The 19,446-nt window shown below is 38.8% G+C and overlaps 1 protein-coding gene across 5 annotated transcripts in view; it reads left to right on the plus strand.

Annotated features, from left to right (window-relative positions):
* Positions 1-19,446, plus strand: part of LOC124619665 (mannosylglucosyl-3-phosphoglycerate phosphatase) — a 219,864-nt gene that overhangs the window by 36,461 nt on the left and 163,957 nt on the right. The gene's annotated exons all lie outside the window — the stretch shown is intronic.

The raw sequence follows: 19,446 nt of genomic DNA on the forward strand, positions 1-19,446 counted from the left end.
CTTCAGATCTACACATTCAACAAAAGTTTGGGGTATTATAGAGTTTATTACAATGCATTCTTATAGTATGGGGTCTGTTCAAAAAATTCCAGAATTTTGTCCACAAAATTTTTCTACGCGTATCTTTTACTTATTGTCCATGGCCACCTTCAAAATACTCTCCTACGCAACTGACACACTGCTCCCAATGCCATTTCCACTTCTGGAAGCAGTCTTGGTATGCCTCTTGCTGGATTGCACAAAGCACTATCTGTGAGTTTTGTTTTATGTCCTCCACCATTGTAAATCTTCATCCTTTCAGTGGAATTTCCACCTTTGGAAATAAAAAAAGAGCCCACAAGAGCCAGGTCTGTAAAGTACAGAGGATGAGGCAGCATAGTGCTTTTGTTTTTTTGTGCAGTAGTCACACACCAATAGGGATGTATCTGCAGGTGTGTTATCATGATGCAAGAGCCATGAATTTTCTCACTGCATTTCAGGCTGTTTCCTTCTCACGTTTTCTTGCAGGCATCGCAACATGTCCTGATAATACCATTGCTTAGCTGTTTGTCCCTGTGGCACAGATCCATGATGAACTAATCCTTCAAAGTCAAAGAATACTATCAGCATGGCTTTGACATTTTACCTGACCTGATGAGCTTTTTTTGGAACCTTTCCTGACCAGTTGTGAAGATTGAAACTTGGTCTCATCATAACTATAGACCAACGTCTCATCACCAGCCATGATTCTCTTAAGGAACATCTCATTCCCTTTTGCGTGATCCAAAAGCTCTTCACAGGTTGGGAGGCGAAGCTCTTTCTGGTCTTGACTCATGAGCCATGGGACAAACTTTGCAGCAACATGATGCATTTCAAGATGCTGTTTCAGGATTTTTATGACATGATCCTGCTGAAATGCTATGTTCTTCTGCAATCTCTTGGACAGTCATTCTTTGATCGGTATGCATAATTTTATTGATATTCCTGGTGTGAGCATCGTCAGAAGATGTTGAAGGGCGTCCTGAACAAGGCTCATCTTTAACTTCCTTCCGGCCATTTTTAAACCATGTGAACCATTCACAACATTGAGTACAGCTTAAGCACTCATCACCATAGCTTTCTGCATCATTTGGTATGTCTCTGTAAAGGCTTTCTTGACTTTCATGCAAAATTTAATGGAGATTCGTTTCTCCTCGAACTCTGCCATCTCAAAATTTGCAAACTGTGTGACCCAGCATTCTACTCATTACAGCACTTAACAATAACTAACAGACATACAGCAATGAAACTTCCGCCAGTTACGCATTAAGCATAGGCGTGTGCAGGGATGAAAACTGCATTTTGCTCCAATGCATCATTGCTGCGAAATTACAAATGATCCGAAATTTTTTGAACATACCTCATACACCCATTCAGATTTTGTACAATACCATATTAACAAAATAAACATAATTCATTCTGAAAATAAGAACAATTTTGGTCAGCTACAAAAAATCATTACAAACCAAAGCAGGCTGTCTCCTAAGTGTACATCTTGAAAACAAAAATGGTGGAAATTTTTGTCTCATGGTGATAGTAGTGAATATATTCTCCCCACACACAGATGAGTTGCTGCACTCTGCAAGGCATGTTCTGGATGAGACGACAAGTATATCTTCTGGTATGAGGTCCCACTCCTCAAGGGCAGCTTCAGTGAAGTTCTGAGGATTGTCACGTAGATTTGGGTGTTGTGCAATAGTGTCCTTCAGCAGGTCTCATACATGCTCAATTGCATTCATGTTTGGGGACTGTGCTGGCCAATGCATTCAGTTGATGTTGCATCGTTCAAGATACTGAGACACTGCAAGAACACGGTGCGGTCTTGCATTGTCATCGATGAGGATGAAGCTGTCACCTACTTGATGTCTGTTGGGCCTTTCAATCATTTGTAGTACCTCTTGGAGGTATCGGAGATCAGTCAAATTGTTGTAGATGGGAATTAGAATGGTCTGCTGTCTCATCATTATTGCGGCCCAGAACATTGCACTTCCACCTGCAAATGAATGGACTTTCTGTGCGTATCAGAATTCCTGGTGTCGTCCAGCACTTCTCCAAACCTTTAACACATCTAGTGTCCAGTTGCAGTCCTGATCTCATCAGTATACTTGACATTACTCCATTCAATGTTGATGTGCAAGAGCCCAGGCCCTTCAATTGCATCAGTTCTGTTGGTTCACTGCAAAACTTCTCATTGGTCTTCTGGAATGAAGGCCACCCTGATGCCATCTTCTACAGACTGTTTGGTCTGAGATACGAATCCCTGTTGCCTAGGAAAAGTCATTTCCAATATTTCTGGAACTTGATCTCGGCCACATGCAAGCCGACAGTTGGAGGAAACAATCCTGCATTGGTTTTGTCATAAGAGGGTAACCACTGCAAGTTCTGTCATTCACATTTCCCATCTCTCTACTTTATCCACATCTTAAACACACCACTTTGAGTGGCTTGTAACTGATCAGTAATATTTTGCTGTGTACGACCTGTCGAAAGTAAAGCCACGATCCTGATTCTATCAAAATGTTACTGCAGTGCTAAACACAAACTGAACGAAGCTGTTGTTGATACTTGACTGGTTGCGGTGTGCCGCTGCGGCACTGGTATCTTTATGTGACTAGGAAATGGCAACAAAGCATGCCAGTAGTAAACACCGTCCAGTATATGGGCTGTAATTTGGTAGTGCATGAAGTGCCTATGTCAGTGAGATCTCTAGTATCATAGACTACATTTTAAGATAGTATTCCATACTTTTTTTTTAGCAGTGTATCTGTCTCAAACACTGGAGGTGTTACCCACTTCAGCACTGTTACAGTCATTCTTTCTCACTGAAAACCCTTTATCATGCTGTTCATGGTAGCACATTTCTATACTATAAGAAGACCACTTCTCAGTCTGGATCCACTTTTCATATACCAAGTGGTTGTAATTAAACTGTTGGTGTTCTGAGTGCTGCAGTGCAGGTTGTATGTACTGCAGGACACTGGAACATTGTAGGTATTCCATTAATTGGTGCGCTCATGGAGTACGCGAAAAAAAAGTTCCACTTTTTGCTACAAAGTGGAAATATGATGCTGTAAACAGTCAGAATATGATGTGCGCGCAGGAAAAGGGGATGAATGATGAAACACGTGATAATTATGGTTCTGGCATATTTATTAGGATATCGTCACAAATTTCAACACGTATTCAGTATGGTCTCCTTACTCGACAACTTGTTGCATGCATGACGTGGCATGGTCGACAGTTGCTTTCAGCATATCTGGTTAATCAGAATGATGTGTTGTACTATGCTGTCTTTCAGATAACGAAGAATCTGGATACGTCTCTGATAGACACAGTCTTTCAGACGTCCAGGGAGTCTGGAAGGCCACATGTCTTCAAATTGCCTAGATATGATGCAGTCATTACCAAAGGTTTCTTGAAACAAATGTGACCTGTGGTGTTGCCCCATCTTATATGTTAATAGTGTGCAGATACTGTTGTGCTCTTGGAAAGCTGGAGTCACATGTTGCACAAGGAGGTTGTTACAATGTGTAGATGTCACTGTACACGTGGCAGGCCTGTGAGATGTCATCTCCTTGAAGAGAAATGGACCGACATTGAAGGAGCTTGTGAGACCTCACCACTCAGTCACATAAGCTGAATACAATGGATGTTACTGCACATGTTGCCAATGGGCATCACTGTGGGGGTCCGGATGGGGGTTTGTCGGGGATGGCCAGCTTGTCCCACGCATCCCCCGATCGGACTATGACTGTGGCTGCCCGGGATACTGCCCACATTGAGGCTGATCCCTCACCTGTGGGTGGGAGGTCATCCCGAGGTGTGACAGGGGCGAAAGACATTCCGGAGGGCTGAACGGAAGGCCTCTCCAGTTTGTCTGATGAATCGGTTTCAGGCTCTCTCTCCGGCTGATGCTGATCTTTGGCCGGAGATGGCTGCTTGTCCTGTTCCAGAGGTTGCCCCTCAGTCTGCAAGATCCGGGCGGTCGCAGAGGGTGGGCTTACTGGTAGTTGGGAGCTCGAACGTCAGGCGCGTAATGGGGCCCCTTAGGGATATGACAGCAAGAGAGGGGAAGAAAACCCATGTGCACTCCATGTGCATACCGGGGGGAGTCATTCCAGATGTGGAAAGGGCCCTTCCGGATGCCATGAAGGGTACAGGGTGCACCCATCTGCAGGTGGTCGCTCATGTCGGCACCAATGATATGTGTCCCTAAGGATCGGAGGAAATCCTCTCTGGCTTCCGGCGGCTATCTGATTTGGTGAAGACTGCCAGTCTCACTAGCGGGATGAAAGCAGAGCTCACCATCTGCAGCATCGTCGACAGGACTGACTGCGGACCTTTGGTACAGAGCCGAGTGGAGGGTCTGAATCAGAGGCTGAGACAGTTCTGCGACGGTGTGGGCTGCAGATTCCTCGACTTGCACCATAGGGTGGTGGGGTTTCGGGTTCCGCTGGATAGGTCAGGAGTCCACTACACGCAGCAAGCGGCTACACGGGTAGCAGGGGTTGTGTGGCATGGACTGGGCGGTTTTTTAGGTTAGATGGCCTCGGGCAACAGCCTCAAAGGGTGCGGGGCAAAGTCAGGACGTGCGGGGACCAAGCAGCAATCAGTATTGTAATTGTAAACTGCCGAAGCTGCATTGGTAAAGTACCAGAACTTCAAGCGCTGATAGAAAGCACCAAAGCTGAAATCGTTATAGGTACAGAAAGCTGGCTGAAGCCAGAGATAAATTCAGCCGAAATTTTTATAAAGGCACAGACGGTGTTTAGAAAGGGTAGATTGCATGCAACCGGTGGTGGCGTGTTTATCACTGTTAGTAGTAGTTTATTCTGTAGTGAAGTAGAAGTGGATAGTTCCTGTGAAATATTATGGGTGGAGGTTACACTCAACAACCGAGTTAGGTTAATAATTGGCTCCTTTTACCGACCTCCCGACTCAGCAGCATTAGTGGCAGAACAACTGAGAGAAAATTTGGAATACATTTCACATAAATTTTCTCAGCATATTAGAGTCTTAGGTGGAGATTTCAATTTACCAGATATAGACTGGGACACTCAGATGTTTAGGACGGGTGGTAGGGACAGAGCATCGAGTGACATTATACTTAGTGCACTATCCGAAAATTACCTCGAGCAAGTAAACAGAGAACTGACTTGTGGAGATAACATCTTGGACCTACTGATAACAAACAGACCCGAACTTTTCGACTCTGTAAGTGCAGAACAGGGAATCAGTGATCATAAGGCCATTGCAGCATCCCTGAATATGGAAGTTAATAGGAATATAAAAAAAGGGAGGAAGGTTTATCTCTTTAGCAAGAGTAATAGAAGGCAGATTTCAGACTACCTAACAGATCAAAACAAAAATTTCTGTTCCGACACTGACAATGTTGAGTGTTTATGGAAAAAGTTTAAGGCAATTGTAAAATGCGTTTTAGACAGGTACGTGCCGAGTAAAACAGTGAGGGACGGGAAAAACCCACCGTGGTTCAACAACAAAGTTAGGAAACTACTGCGAAAGCAAAGAGAGCTTCACTCCAAGTTTAAACGCAGCCAAAACCTCTCAGACAAACAGAAGCTAAACAATGTCAAAGTTAGCGTAAGGAGGGCTATGCGTGAAGCGTTCAGTGAATTCGAAAGTAAAATTCTATGTACCGACTTGACAGAAAATCCTAGGAAGTTCTGGTCTTACATTAAATCAGTAAGTGGCTCGAAACAGCATATCCAGACACTCCGGGATGATGATGGCATTGAAACAGAGGATGACACGCGTAAAGCTGAAATACTAAACACCTTTTTCCAAAGCTGTTTCACAGAGGAAGACCGCACTGCAGTTCCTTCTCTAAATCCTCGCACAAACGAAAAAATGGCTGACATCAAAATAAGTGTCCAAGGAGTAGAAAAGCAACTGGAATCACTCAACAGAGGAAAGTCCACTGGACCTGACGGGATACCAATTCGATTCTACACAGAGTACGCGAAAGAACTTGCTCCCCTTCTAACCGCCGTGTACCGCAAGTCTCTAGAGGAACGGAAGGTTCCAAATGATTGGAAAAGAGCACAGGTAGTCCCAGTCTTCAAGAAGGGTCGTCGAGCAGATGCGCAAAACTATAGACCTATATCTCTGACGTCGATCTATTGTAGAATTGTAGAACATGTTTTTTGCTCGAGTATCAAAACCCAGAATCTACTCTGTAGGAATCAACATGGATTCCAGATACAGCAGTCGTGTGAGACCCAACTTGCTTTATTTGTTCATGAGACCCAGAAAATATTAGATACAGGCTCCCGGGTAGATGCTATTTTCCTTGACTTCTGAAGGCGTTCGATACAGTTCCGCACTGTCGCCTGATAAACAAAGTAAGAGCCTACGGAATATCAGACCAGCTGTGTGGCTGGATTGCAGAGTTTTTAGCAAACAGAACACAGCATGTTGTTATCAATGGAAAGACATCTACAGACGTTAAAGTAACCTCTGGAGTGCCACAGGGGAGTGTTATGAGACCATTGCTTTTCACAATATATATAAATGACCTAGTAGATAGTGTTGGAAGTTCCATGCGGCTTTTCGCGGATGATGCTGTAGTATACAGAGAAGTTGCAGCATTAGAAAATTGTAGCGAAATGCAGGAAGATCTGCAGCGGATAGGCACTTGGTGCAGGGAGTGGCAACTGACTCTTAACATAGACAAATGTAATGTATTGTGAATACATAGAAAGAAGGATCCTATATTGTATGATTATATGATAGCGGAACAAACACTGGTAGCAGTTACTTCTGTAAAATATCTGGGAGTATGCGTGCAGAACGATTTGAAGTGGAATGATCATATAAAATTAATTGTTGGTAAGGCGGGTACCAGGTTGAGATTCATTGGGAGAGTCCTTAGAAAATGTAGTCCATTGACAAAGGAGGTGGCTTACAAAACACTCATTCGACCTATACTTGAGTATTGCCCATCAGTGTGGGATCCGTACCAGATCGGGTTGACGGAGGAGATAGAGAAGATCCAAAGAAGAGTGGCACGTTTCGTCACAGGGTTATTTGGTAACCGTGATAGCATTATGGAGATGTTTAGCAAACTCAAGTGGCAGACTCTGCAAGAGAGGTGCTCTGCATCGCGGTGTAGCTTGCTCGCCAGGTTTCGAGAGGGTGTGTTTCTGGATGAGGTATCGAATATATTGCTTCCCCCTACTTATACCTCCTGAGGAGATTACGAATGTAAAATTAGAGAGATTAGAGCGCGCACGGAGGCTTTCAAACAGTCGTTCTTCCCGCGAACCATACGCGGCTGGAACAGAAAAGGGAGGTAATGACAGTGGCACATAAAGTGCCCTCTGCCACACTCCGTTGGGTGGCTTGCAGAGTATAAATGTAGATGTAGATGTAGCAGAGTAGATCCCCTTATGTGACAGTTCTGGGCATTCATGGCACTATGCAGAGTAAAATGTCCTTCGTCTGTCCAATGAACATTCCCTGAGCACGTCATCCATTTCCATACTTGCCAGAAAAGAGAAGGGCAAAGTCACAGTGTTGTAGCCTATCTTGGGGCTTCATTTGGTGCACTTTCTGAATCTTGTAGGGACACTATTGTAAAATATGCTGCAAAATCTTTTGAAGTATTGACCACGGGAGACAGTTCCCATGACGCAGCTTGAACACTAGCTGCAGAGTTTGCAGCATGCGCTGCCCAGTCAGCTACAACTACAGCAGATTCATCAACAACTACTTCTCTCTGCACTACCTAATTCAACTATTGCTTCAAGTTTCTTGATTTTATTCTTAATCCATTAATTGACATGGGGCCTCTTCACAACTGTTTGTGTTGGAAATATTCTTGCTATGCAGTGCTGCTATTGTTGCCATTCTGATAAAACAACCAGCTTAACCGTATGCACCAACAGTCACTGCACAGAGGAAATCAGCATGCATCACCAAGCAACAAACAGCATACTGATGTCAAAATAGGAAACATTTTACATTTTGACTGTGTACAGAAGCATATGTCCACCTGGTGTCAGAAAGTGAAATTATTGTTTTTTTTCTGAATAATCTGCTAATGCACTGATTAATGAACATACTTTAAATATTTCAGCACCCTGATATGTATAAAGTCTGCACTCACAACACTGTCAGTGTAATTATGACCACCCAATACAACTGTCACGTGAAAGAACTCTGCCAAGTTGGATTTGCTACAATGCTGCCAAAACACTCCATTGAGGTAGTTAAGTATGAATGCAAAGATGCCAGCCATGCTAAGGAGTTACATGCTACCTTGTTTCTCAGAGACAGAGAAAGGTCTACTCTGTAAAATGTATCATTGCTAATTGCCACAATACCAAAGCAGTATACAGAAATGTTGTTCACTCAGATGATTATTTTTCTGCATTATGGCTACCATGAACAAGTATATACTTTTCTATTATAGAGGAGGATCAGACATGACTTTGGTTTTATCTATACACAACATGTTGAGAGTTTGTATTTTCCCACCTCCGCGTTGCAAATGTTTTGACTTTTGAGTGAAATGCCCAGTCGATGTGCTGTTGTTTTCACGTCAATTCTAGTTTCTACCAACAGTGAGAGTTGTTTAGTTCTCGGGGTGATGTAAAATTCCTGGATTCGTCTTGTCGCTGTGCAGCCTATGAAAAGGATCGCGGAAGACTCCCAAATAAATTCCAAAGTACAGTGCAGTTTTAACACCAATATATTTCCAGGACTCTGGTGTCTGAGCCTGGTGAACTGTACCGGTTACATCACATGTACCCAAAGTTGACATCAAATGACACAGAGTTCACAACAATCAACAAACAAGTGAGCCTACAATACATTTGCTCGCAACCCTAGCCAAAAAACGAGTGCTCCAAGGTGCCTGCGTGACCTCTATTTATACTTTTGTTAACAATTACCTACAATGAAATTTACAATTTTATGTAAAATCAAAATTAAAAGTTAAATCGAATATGAGACACACATTGCTGGAAATTTACAATCACAGTGCTGAACAAGGTGAACCTATTTTCAACTTGGTTATGAGTTAATATAACATTTTCTGACTAATTATGTTACAGATAACAATTACATTTCTAAATTTGTTTATAACAAATCAACTAGTGCCTGAATTTTAGTGCTAACATATATCGGAGATTCAATTAACGTGCTTTATTTATATGTTCTATTTAAATTGTTGTAGTAATTTTATAATGATAGGTTTACTGGTATATCCTGACCATGTGCTACATTTCTTTCGATTAGTTACAGTATTAATTTCACATTTATATTGTGTTTTTCACATAAGAATAATGTTAATCAGCAAAGCATCGTTTTTGAATTATATGTATACTGAAATAGTGGTTATTTTTGTGTGTAATTTGGAAACAGGTCATTTTACAATCAGGCAATTAGGACTGGTGTTTATCTTTAATGCTCTCCGAGGGGTTCTGATCGGTAGCAATGAGATACAGTAATATTTCAATACCCCCCGAAGAGATTTGCCTAGCCTGATAGATGAAACTCTTCTCACAGAAATATTAGTGCGATTGATGTGATACAATACTAGTTGGACAAACAAACACAAACTGCATATATCTTAAAAGGTACAAAATTGTATCATGAAACTTTACATATAGATAAATTTTCCAAATAGCTACAAGCATATACATCAAGGAAACAAGAATTGGAAATATGAGATTACAAAGAAATTTCCAAACTTTTACAAAATCAATATTTACATCAAATTTTCTGAATGAATGTTTTTCCGAAACTATCACTTCTAGAGCGTCCTTGTTTTTGTCACTTCTAGAGTGTCCATTAATTTTCCCTCCTTCAAACACTCAGACACAACTCAGCTAACAAATCACAAATTTGATTGGATTGATTATGTTGCACTTTTAAAGTTTCCATATGACATGTTCTAGAATAATATTATCATATAAAAGACAGAAGAATAAAATTTATCATAACAGTTTGCAATACCATAAAATATTTTACAAATCTTATCAAACATGAATATTCAAAATTATATTTGTATATTTATATTGTGACAGTATAGAAACTGTTCATTTATATCCAATCCGGATTGTTGTCACAAGTATCTGAATATACTATGTATAGTCAATATTTCTGGGCTTTGTACATCAAATGCAATAACGTTTCAAAATGTTTACCAGACATCCAGAAAGTCAGATCAAATTAACACTGCGAAACAGCTTCAAGATTTTATAAATTGTGACAAAATAAGTATTACGCCAATAAAATTCCTGAAAGTGGCAAGATACACTTAAGCAAGTGAAAATGTAATTGTGCTATAGTTAGCAACCTTGCAGTAAGAAGATTCTGTAAAAAAAATGCAGAACCTTGTCACATGAAATCTTATATTTCATTTCGTCAAAGTCCTCAGTTTGTCTATTAAAGTTGTCATTTCCTACCCCTCAATACCAAACTAGTCTCCAGATTGTGTCTTGCGAGATGTGAGTAGTGTAAAATAATAGTTTTTCAATGTGATTTGTGTGCTATGCATTGTCATAGTTGTTCAGAATAACTCTCAAGTTTAATTTCACATCAGCATTTCCTTCAATCAAAATGTATAAGAGTTCTACTTCATGCGATTCAAATGATTCATTAGTTCCGTTATGTGTGACTGCACATCACAATCCTCTCAATTAAATGAATCATCAAAACCATTAAGAAATGAGGGTTGAATACCACCAACCACCTCAGCAGCATTGCATATCATGTAACCTAAACCTATCACCATCATCATCATCATCATCATCATCCAAATACCCCTGCGAAAATGCAATATTAAATCAAACCATCTTCCATCAATAAACCGTAAACATCAATTCATGTGAATCAGAAACAGGAATGAGTCGGCAACCTCAAATCCTTAATACAAATGCAAATCACATCACTTACCTTATTTCAAGACAATCCTCAACAATTCATATCAATTTCAACATCTCTCTCGTGTGTACATAGCTTAGTGAAACATGTATATAGTATATCATGGTGATAATCCCTTCTTAACAGCATAAATCACTTCAACCCTTTCATAAATCATAAAGTCTTTCAACATCTCATGTGGTCTTATATATAGTAACACATTAATTCAGTTGTCAATCGTATAACAGTATGAGAAGCAGAACATAGTAATTTCTTCCTTGTGGATAACCTATATAAGATAGAAACAGTGAAAAGATGTATATAGTTGTTCTTAACTGCACAAATGTACCATAAAATCTTTGAGTATGCATTAATAAGCTTAGTGTATCTTCACACAATCCACCTTTCATTTCTGCATAAGCTGATATAAATACAGTATGGTCTGTTGTCTGTAAAGATGTGTAACTGTTCCTCACTAGAAAATACATATTGGTTTTTCCTGGCAAATCATAGTCCTCACATATCAGTAATAGTCACAATCGGTAGGATGTAAATGTCAAATTATCAATACATCTGATGATGCAGATTACTCAATCAAAACAAAATGTATCTTATACTACAAATTAAATCACATGAAAATACCTTACATAACAAATATAAGGAAACATAGGTACAAAAAATTAACGTATATATTGTCGGAAGTTTGTGTGTCAGAAAGGTATCGTAGAATGTGGCATCAGTGTTTTCGAGAAGAAAATGTCACATTAGCTGGGGCACCTTGCATAAGCCACACGCATAGTACTCAAAGATTGTGTACCCACCTGAGGGATTGCAATTATTGCACATAAGGTTTCAACTTAGTGACATTTCTTAAATCAAGTAGCTTTTTTGATTTGGGATAGATAAGTCGGTAGGCGTTTGGCTGTGGTTTTTCATAAACTTCAAATGGACCAATGTAAATATCGAAAAATTTCTTGATCTCTCTATTGATCGCCTTGGATTTCTCATAACTTTTGGTTAAGACTAGATCACCTACATTGTACTGTGTAAACTTTCCTTTTGAATCATGTTTAAGCTTTCTCTTGGCAAAGTGTGTTTCAAAATTATTCTTTACTATTTCCATTCTTTTGTCCGGTGTTAACTCATTACAGACAGGGAAATTAATCAATTCATACAAGATGTTTGGTGGGTGTTTGTTGAAATGGACTTCATAAGGCGTAAAGCCAGTTGTTGTATGTTGTAAGGTGTTCAAAACATCTTCAAAATCACATATCTAACTTGACTAATTTGTATGATCTTTAGAGCAGTAAGTTCTACAAAGCCTGCCCATTTCACGCATATAGCGCTCAGTTGTATTACAAGATGGAGAATAAACAGAAATAAGGACGTGCTTAATGTCTTCATCTTTCATGAAATCTTTCCAAACATTAGATGTAAATTGGCTCCCATTGTCTGAAAGAATGGCTTTTGGTTTTCCAATCTGTGTGAAGTAATCATTACAGAAACAGTTTAAGATTTTCCTGTTTGTTGCCTTCTTTAGTGGATACAATTTCACTAGTTTAGTGAATAAGTCTACAACTACAAACAAATATGTATAACCCTCTTTAGTTCTCGGCAATTGGCCAAACAAATCAATTCCTATCAGTTCCAATTTGCCTTTTGGCACAATACCTTGTAAATAACCTTGGTATTTCTGATTTGTGACTTTTAATCTTTGACACCGATCACATTTTGTATAACCTGTCTTACTCTTCTAAACATATTATTAAAATAGACATTTTCCTTAAGTTTGTCAGTGCATTTCATGATTCCACAGTGTCCATAGCTCTCATGTGTGTACTTAATTAAAACATCAACACATTGTCTAGGCCAACAAACCTTCCAGATGTCAGAGTCAGTTTTATGTCTCCTGAATAAAATACCTTTAAAGTTTTGATAATACATGCCAACCTTTTCATAACCCTCTTTACCAATAAGGCTTTTCACAAGTTTCAAATCATCATCCTGGTTCTGGTATCTCCTAAGCTGACTGCAAATGTTAGTAATTTCCTCTTCACCCTTAATCCCTCCCATGTACATTATTTTAAACACTTTGTTATCCAATAGTTCTTCTTCCTGACCACCCCCCACAGGTAATCAAGACAAAGCATCAGCAATTATATTCTGATCCCCTTTTATATACTGAATGCTATAATCAAATTGTTGTAAAAATATGGCCCACCTAGTTAATCTACTATTGAAAAGTTTACAGTCTTGAATATAACATAGAGGTTTGTGATCCGTGAAAACTATGACTTTATGGCTTGCTAGATAGTTCCTGTATTTAGTGAAACCCCATACAATGGCAAGTAGTTCCTTCTCAGTCACTGTGTAATTACGTTCATGTTTCTGCAGACCTCGGCTGGCAAAACTGATTGAAAGATGTTCTATTTTTCCATCAATTTCCTTCTGTTGAAACAAATGTACACCCAATCCGTAATCTGAACTTTCTGTCATTAGGCAAAATGGTAGTGAAAGGTCAGGTCTGTGGAGTAATTGACTGTTATTTAGTTGTTGTTTGATCTCATCGAATGCTGCATGACACTGATCTGTCCATTCCCATATGGTGTTCTTTTTTAATAGCTCTCTCAAACACGGTGCATTTAAAGCTTGGGTGCTGACATACTTACGATAAAAATTACATAGACCATAAAAAGACTTCAGCTGTTTCTTGTTCTTTGGACATGGAAACTGGACAATTGCAGAAATTTTATCACTGTCATGTATAATGCCTTCTCTGTTAATTATATGGCCTCAAAACGTCAAGTCTGATACTCCAAATTTGCATTTACTTAATTTAAGGGCCATACCGCCTTGTCTGAACTTATTGGCTAATTTGTACAAAGTATTAAGGTGTTCCTCCCAAGTTTTGCTGGTTATTAATATATCATCCACATAAATAATTAGTTTAGATAGTAGTTCACTTCCAATCACATGATCCAAAGCTTGAATAAACTCGGCTACAGACACATTCAGCCCAAACGGAACAACACAATAATAAAAACATTTACCATTATATAAAAAGCCTGTGTACTGCCTTGAATCCTGTGTTAATGTGATTTGATGAAAACCTGAGGTCAAATCCAGGCTAGAAAAATATTTTGTGTCATTGAATTTGTACGAGAGTTCCTCCATGGATTCAGGATGATCTGTTTCTCTTTCTATAAACTTACTCAGGTGACGTGAATCCAATACCAGCCTAACACCACCATCCTTTTTTGAAATACAGACCATCGGGCTGTTATATGGACTGTGACTTCTCTCTATTACTCTCCATTTTTGCGTTTTCTGGAGTTCCCTCTCCACTTCTTTCCTTTTACAGGTGGGTACCCCATAAGGCTTAATGAAAAAGGGTTCGTGTGGCTTTAACTTCAAATGACATTCATAATCTTTGACCCTACCAGGTTGATCACAAAAAATGTTACAGTTTTCCCAGAGAAAATTTTCTAATTCCTGCTTTTCAGACTCAGTCAAGTCATTTGCTTCTTTTACCTTTTCTGATATGGTTAGGGAGTAACTATCATCAACCAAATTGTGGTTATTGTGATCCCTATTTTCCTCTTCCTCCATGTAATGGCTACACTCTGGATAAACTATTTCCCTAATATGGTTACTACTGCTTGTACTTGAATTTAACAGGGTCGCTACTTTTCCTTGAATACTGGTCTTTGGTTGAGTGAACAGTAATTCTGAATTTTGCCAATCAAAACTCACCTTTGCTTTAACTATCCAGTCCATCCCTAAAATCATTTGCTCATTGAGATCTGGAATAACTAAACAACCATGTTCAAAATTAACATTGCCAACAGAAAGTGTAATTAAAGCTTGTTTATTTATTAACTTACTAAACTTGCCAGTGGCACCTTTAATCCGTACACCTGTGATTGGAAATTTGATGTAACTTGCAGTGTCTTTTATCCTGTTCCTCAACTTGTCTGAGATACTACTAATGGGACTGCCAGTGTCAATCAAACAAAGTCCTGACCAATTGTTAATGCTTATTTCTACGTAAGGACTACCTAAGGTAATGTTTGGGTCACTATTCACATTCTCTGCCAACAAGTCACTTTCTAATTCAGTTGTATTGATGTTGTTACATACTTCTTCACTACAGGTTTCAATGTTGGAATCAACACAAGATTGAGTGTCATTATGACTGGAATCAAATACACATGAGACAGATACCTTACTTTAACTAGACTTAAAATTATCTTTCATGGATGGATCTGATTATTTTCTAAACAAACGTCATTTTCACTGATAATAGATTCCAAAATCTTCTCACCTATCAACTTAGCTTGTTCTTTCTTATTAGTAGATTTACTTAAGATTTCTTTTATACAAATTGGTACCAATACATTGCTTGCACTCTTAATATCTTCACATGAACCAACTTCGAATTCAGAGTTACTTTCAGCTGCAACACCATTATCAATAACTTCAACATAAATAATGCCATCTAATTCCTCTTGTGTACATATATCATCAGATACATCGTCCTTCACAACACTATCTTTATCACAATCATCAAAATAACCTGTGGGTAGTGCCTCTGCATGCACATCTGCCTTAACTACTAAGTGTTCAACATCTGAAGTTACACTACTGAATTCGCTACCTGTTTCATTATCAGAGTCAGGTATTATTTCCTCATTTTGGCTACCAATTTCTACTAATATAGATACCCCATTATCCTTACCTTCATCAGAAAACAAGCTAGTGATACCATACATATAATAAGTTCTGTCTACATCAGGTGTTAATGTGTCATCAATTAATGCTAAGTCATGTTCATTAAGTTTAAACTGTGGTCCTACTTGAGTATGTGCATTATTCAATTCACTCAACATGTGATCCCAAAAGTTTTGCTTATAACTAGTATCATCTAAGTAGTAGTCCCTATTTACATTACATTTATGATTGCTTTTACGTTTCCGTCTCTTTAACCTCCTATCTGCCTGGTTTGTGCCATAACTATTCATCTCAAATTGACAGGCTCCCAACGAGGTGGTTACCTGTTTCCCTGGTTGGAATTGCTGTTGTGAAACTGGTTACTGTTTCTCTGTTCTTGATGGTTTTTCGTGTCTGTTGTAACTACTGTTTTGGTTACCATGCCAGTTATTATTTCTGTGTCCATTATATTGTTGTGACCCCCCATTCCTATTGTGAGTGTTTCTGAGGTTTTGATTGTACTGTCTGTCATCATTCTGCCATGCATGGTCAATTTTGTCTGACGTAAAAATTCGTCAACACTGTTATCTGGCCTATATACAAGTCCCCACTGAAAACGGTGTGGTAGGCGCCATTTCAGTGCGTCAATCTGTATCAGTTCGTCCAAAGGTTTGCTCAAATGTGACAATGTCTTTAATTTTTTTCACAAAATTCTCGCATGCTAATTGCAAGACCTGTGTGATATTTGCTACCGTTAAGAAATTCAGATTTTATTCTTGCCTGTTTGTTTTCCGACCAAAACTTTGCCGAGAATTGGCGTTCAAAATCAGCAAAAGCCGTAGTATTTGTATTAATGTTTTGGTTCACCCATGTAAGGGCTTCACCATCCAAAAAACGTTTCGCAAATTTAACTTTAGCAGACTCTGGCATGTTAGGTTGGAAACTGTCTTTGCACTGATGCACAAAGTCTACTGGATGCAATTTCACATCACCTGGGTAACATTTTAAACTAATATTGTTACAACTATGCACAAACATCTGGTTTGAATCAAAACTGGACATTATATTATTTTGCAGTTTTGAAACTTCAGAGCTGACTGATTGCAGTTCTATTGTTACACTTTCTACTTTCTTGTCAATACGAGATATCTTATCAGAAACTACTTCAGAATTTAATTTCAATCTTTCCCCTACCAATTCTTTTTCTGAAACAATGAGTTCCTGCAACATTTTTAACTCGTCTTTTCGGTTCACTAATTCATTTAAAACGACTACTTCCATGTTTTTGACACGTTCGTTAACTAATTCAATGCTTTTGTTTGTTTCTTTAAATTCAGAGATTGTGAAAGCCTCCAGTCAACTTTGGTTTCTACCCTTTCTATGTCACATGCAACAATTTGTACTTTGGTATTTGTTGCGATTTTTTCTTCTCTCAATGATTTCAAATTTTGGTCCAGCTTTTCTGTGACCTCTTTAATGTTGCTACCTAATTGGTTATTTTGAGTTACCAATTATTCTAGTTTGTTATTCAACAATTGAGATATCTGATCAATTAAATTTGGTTGCTGATTTGCTCCCAAAAAACCATGAAAAGGCGAACAACTACTGCTCACGGAATTTGCTTCACTGTTTAAGTGTACATTTGGAGTTGAAGCATGAAATTGACGGCCTGACCGCGTGGTCATGCCTATTTGATTTAAATGAGTTTCGCTCATTTTGATCTAAGTGCCTAGACACTAGACAAAACACTTTCCTGCCTATCAGGTGAAATTGTCACACGCACACAATGAAAGAAAAACAGAATTAAAAGGGGTACTTATCTGATTCATTCGCGATGTCATTCCAGAATATCACTTTTGCTCCTGGCGACGTCCGTGGCGCAGTCTGCAACGTACGAGATTATGGTTCCTGCCTCTTGTACATGGAATTCTTGCGAGTCGTGCTCTGCTCAGTCTTCCATTTGATCCCAGCTCCTCCACCACATTGAGATGTTTGTATTTTCCCACCTCCGCGTTGCAAAAGTTTTGACTTTTGGGTGAAATGCCCAGTCGATGTGCTGTTGTTTTCACGTCAATTCTAGTTTCTACCAACAGTGAGAGTTGTTTAGTTCTCGGGGTGTTGTAAAATTCCTGGATTCGTCTTGTCGCTTTGCAGCCTATGAAAAGGATTGCAGTAGACTCCCAAATAAATTCCAAAGTACAGTGCAGTTTTAACACCAATATATTTCCAGGACTCTGGTGTCTGAGCCTGGTGAACTGTACCGGTTACATCACATGTACCCAAAGTTGACGTCAGACGACACAGAGTTCACAACAATCAACAAACGAGCGAGCCTACAATACATTTGCTCACAACCCTAGCCAAAAAACGAGTGCTCCAAGGCGCCAGCGTGACCTCTATTTATACTTTTGTTAACAATTACCTACAATGAAAATTACAATTTTAGGTAAAATCACAATTAAAAGTTAAACCGAATATGAGACACACATTGCTAAAAATTTACAGTCACAGTGCTGAACAAGGTGAACCTATTTTCAACTTAGTTATGAGTTAATATAACATTTTCTGACTAATTATGTTACAGGTAACAATTACATTTCTAAATTTGTTTATAACAAATCAACTAGTGCCTGAATTTTAGTGCTAACATATATCGGAGATTCAATTAACGTGCTTTATTTATATGTTCCATTTAAATTGTTGTAGTAATTTTATAATGATAGGTTTACTGGTACATCCTGACCATGTGCTACATTTCTTTCGATTAGTTACAGTATTAATTTCACATTTATATTGTGTTTTTCACATAAGAACAATGTTAATCAGCAAAGCATCGTTTTTGAATTATATGTATACTGAAATAGTGGTTATTTTTGTGTGTAATTTGGAAACAGGTCACTTTACAATCAGGCAATTAGGACTGGTGTTTATCTTTAATGCTCTCCGAGGGGTTCTGATCGGTAGCAATGAGATACAGTAATATTTCAATGTTTTTCATATGGAAACTGAATTTGGAATTGTCTGTGTTGTAAGATGCATTTTCTGCTCTACTTTATTTGTTTACAACGGACGCTGGTAGTCCCAATTCTATAGCGGTCACTAATCCACACTGGTTCCAAATTCTGGAAGGCTCACCATCAGTTATGTGACATGCTCTTACTGAATGAAACAGAAAAACAAATGGAAAAATTAAATTAGATATACATTGTCAAACAATAATGAAATTTTACTGGCTGCAATGACCTTAAAGTACTTCAGTATTTTATGTGATCTTAGATGCCTAGAGAAAAAATATTTATGTAGGTGTTAAGAAACGGATTCATGAGGCTAGAAATGAGAAATTGTAGATTATGACAATTTATTTAAGAAGAGTACTATTGCAAGAACAAACACGATTTATGGACTATAGTATTTTATAGAGCAGCACGTAGGGCACAATGAAGTACAGGTTGTGCAGAGCACTGAACACCTTCACTGGACGAAAGTAATACAGGTTACAGAATAGGCCAATCACTCATTTGAGATCGCTTAAATAATACTGTTTCTTTGGTGGCTCACCAGAGCACAACAGGGTCCGAGCCAAGGGGCCTCTATAACCGGCCTCTGACTGTATGGACATGCCATCTTGAAATAGTGTGTGTCATGAGTGAAGATACATCACTCCTCCTTTCTAGGGGGCGGGAAAACCACATACATATGCACAGAAATATATATGGTACAGAAAAAATGCAAGGTACAGAAATGACACATTGGTATCAAAAAAGCAATGGTACCATAAAGAAAGCACTTATCTCACAAGGCACTGAGATTACAAGTCATGGGAAACAC

The sequence above is a fragment of the Schistocerca americana genome, chromosome 6, assembly GCF_021461395.2.
Source record: "Schistocerca americana isolate TAMUIC-IGC-003095 chromosome 6, iqSchAmer2.1, whole genome shotgun sequence".
NCBI lineage: Eukaryota > Metazoa > Arthropoda > Insecta > Orthoptera > Acrididae > Schistocerca > Schistocerca americana.